The sequence below is a fragment of the Vigna angularis genome, chromosome 7 (genome assembly GCF_016808095.1).
Source record: "Vigna angularis cultivar LongXiaoDou No.4 chromosome 7, ASM1680809v1, whole genome shotgun sequence".
Classification (NCBI taxonomy): Eukaryota; Viridiplantae; Streptophyta; class Magnoliopsida; order Fabales; family Fabaceae; genus Vigna; species Vigna angularis.
The window spans coordinates 15,347,645-15,351,323 of NC_068976.1; positions in this window are offsets into that span (position 1 = coordinate 15,347,645).

The window sequence follows — 3,679 nt, forward strand, 5'->3', positions numbered from 1 at the left end:
TTTAATATGGTCCCCGTTAAAAATCATGACTCTTTTTAGTGGGTCTGACATAAAATTTATCCAATAGTAAAGAAGACTCTATATTGTAAATGTAAAGAGTGTGCTGTTCGCAGCATCGATATAGGAACAGTGTAGTTTGTATTTGTTGTGTTTTATGTGCATTTAATATACTGACATTTGGAAGTTCATAGTAGTTGGTTTGTGATCTGCTGTGTGATATGCTTTAACTTCAAGTCTCATGCAAAGAATTCAGAAAGTTCATGGTTCCTGAGACCCGTTTCTCCGTAAATATGATGTTATTTAAACATCTAAACATATATATCTTTGAGCTTCAGTAAAGATGTCAAAAAAATTGGGCATACTTTGAATGTTGGACCAAAGAAATATATTTTTGCAGCAGTTATTCTTTCTTTTACCCAAAGCATGGGCGTTGCGTGCGCCTGCCAAGTTTGGCACCACCTATGCAGAAATAACTTTTTTTGGGTGGGTCGACTCAATTCCAAAAAAAATATCATTGTTTGAACAGATTGATGAGCTTATTTCGTGAATACTGCCAATGATAGCCTGATCCGTGACCCAGTGGATCAGTTCTAGTATTTTACTTGTGCATGAGTTGAAATGCAAGGTTGTGTAGGGTTCTATTGTAGTACCCCTTCCCCCAAAACAAAAAATAATAATTTTCGTACAAGAACGCACTAGGAAAAACTTATATAGATTGCCTGAAATTTTTGGTTAGAAATTCAATTGCTTTTATCCCATGCTTAGGAGTGATTAAAGTAACATATATTTGTATATTTAGCTTGAGTCGCGTCTTGTTTGTGTTTCCCAAGAAAGCCAACAAATAAGGGTGGTTGCCTTGTATTTTCAGGTACTTACTTAAACCCGTCTTGTAGTTTTAGTCAAGAAAATTAGCTGGCCTCCCAACTCAATTTTTGGGATCATCCTCCCATGTCATTTTCCTCCTACTTCAGATGTTGTTTCGAGGCAATGCCGTTTGATGTTAAAATTATCAACTATAATCAGTCGCAATTTACAAAAGTTGTTGTAAAAATAAGAATAAAAAAAGCATCTTTAAAAGTAGGGTCTTCTATTTTTTTCTTAGAATAATATTTTTTAATATATTTAATTAGTCTTATTATAATTTTTTTTTAAAAAAAAAGGACAGGTAAAGGGGTGCCTCTTTCCCTAATCTAACTTCTTTTAACAAAATAAAAATAAAAATAGAAAACTTTAAAGTTATGTCAAGTCTTAAAGACTTGGAGCAAAGAAGTTAGTCTTTAGCCTTTATCTAAAAAATTAGGTTAGACTCGTATGTTGCATGGTGATGTTTGTTTAGGGTCAATTCCACTTTATAATACACATTTCACACATTTAAATCCTTGTGTCTGTGGGTTTAAATAGTCGAGCTAAGTTAAATTTAGTATATTCTAATACATATTTTAATAAAACGTGATTCAGTTAGATATTTCATTTTTTTAATGAGCACTCACAGTCAACCTTGATTAGCTTAGTCAGAAATAGCTTATCACAATGATTCACCCTTCGTTTATCTGTCTCATTTTTCCTCTCTTACAACAATTATTTACGATTGTCTTGCAAGGGTTGAAAAACTATTTTTGTCCAAAAATTAATTTCAAAGTATAATTTGACCTTTAACTGTGGAAAGGTATTTTGGTATTTTAGAATAAATTAACCACTATTTTATGAATTATTTTTAGCATATGAGCTCTAATTACAGTAAGGTAACGATTTCAATTAAAAGGTAGTAGTAAAAGTATTACAACGTAAGTTGATAATATTCTGGTGGTTAAAAAATTTATATTATGGTCAATATAAATGAAATACTATTTAAATAGCATATAGTACGTACATTGTTGGGTGTAGTGGTTGTAAGTGGTTCAAAAGTTTTATAGTATAATGTTAAATATTTTTAACAAAATTTGGTATAATAATGGCAGAAGTGTAATTTGTGAACGCATACAGATTAACCTAATAATCTTTTTCGTCAAAACGTTGGAATAATATATATATATATATATATATATATATATATATATATATATATATATATATATATATATATATATATATATATATATATATTATATAAAAATTATTAAATACCAATTAATTTTAAAGTCAAAAAATAATTAATTATTATAATAATTAATTTAGATATCAATTTATAAACTGAAAATTAATATATTTTGTTTCTTATTGTTAACATTATTTACATTTGTGGTGTTGGTGTTAATCGATAACAGAGTCCGTTTGGTTGACCCTTGAATTAATGTTTAATAATATATTTTTTTTTATGTAGTATGATTTTCATCTCTCAAAAATTTTGGTTTAAGTTTGGTTTACAAAATTCAAAATGTATTAAAAATTCACATTGTATATGATTTTTTTTTATAAAACTTATAATTTTAATTATACTTTCTGTAAAACAAAATAACCTGTTTTAATCCATATAAAATTTAAAGTTTGATTTTTAATATAATATTAATTTATTTTTAATATAAATGATTTTAACACTCTAACAAACTACATTGCATAATAGTTTAAATTTTCAACAATTTAAGAAATGATCTAAAAAATATTTAGGAGTAAAAGTGGATTCGTAAGGGAAATTTGAATAGTTTATCATCAAAATGTTGAATTTGTAAATATAAAATTCAATTATTTGAGTTTTATTTTATAGGCATCATTATTTATTTAAAATTGTTTTATTTTCTTTATCTAATTTCTCTCTAGGTTTATAAACAATTTGTTCATCTCTTTTTAGTATTAGAATCCACCATAAGGATATTGAAGTAGAGCAGAACAATTTTTTTATTAAAATTTTAATAAGTAAGTTCATTTTTACCTTTTTTCGTGAGTTGATTTTTGGATGTTTTACATGTATATATTATGAGTTGTATGCATGTGATTTAATAAGACTCAAGATGAATTTCTATTTATTTAAGATTGTTAGAATATATTCAAAGCATTTATCTGAGTTCTCTACATACAAGTATTGTATCGGGTGAGAGTAGAAGTTCTTGGAGCTCTTTTAGAGTCAATAAACTTTGTTCAGGTAAGAAAAACTAGCTTATTTTCTACTAGTGTTATAAGTTAGATGATTTGTTTGTAAGAGCAATGTGGTTCACAACTAATTTGAGTTGTTTGGAGTGTATTTTTATGACTGTGTTGGTTTGTGAATGCTAAAATGAGATGATTTTTAATTAAATGTTTTAATTAGATTGAGAAGTAAACTAAGTCAAATATATTATTTTAGTTAATGTGGTTTGGTGAGGATAACATTTTAGAACTAAATGTATATGTTGTATATGAGAAAGTAGTAAAAATATTGAGTTTGAGCCAATATGATAAACTAATGTATTTGTATTTGTGAAACTTTCTAAATTATGCAAACTCATTAGGTGATTCATCCACTTGTAGAGTGAACTTTGTGTTTTTAAAATTTAGAGAACTCATGTCACTTTACTTATTGGACAAGTAAGAACTCGTTGGACGAACTTTTTGAATAAAACTCATAGGATTTTGATTGTTAAACGAAATTAGTTTTCTGAAAAACATGAAGAGCTCAATATGTCTTGGTCTCGCTAAGCAAATTTCATTGATACAAATTTCTAGTACTTGCTTGCTAGGCGAGTGAAATCCTTTACTGAACAAAATT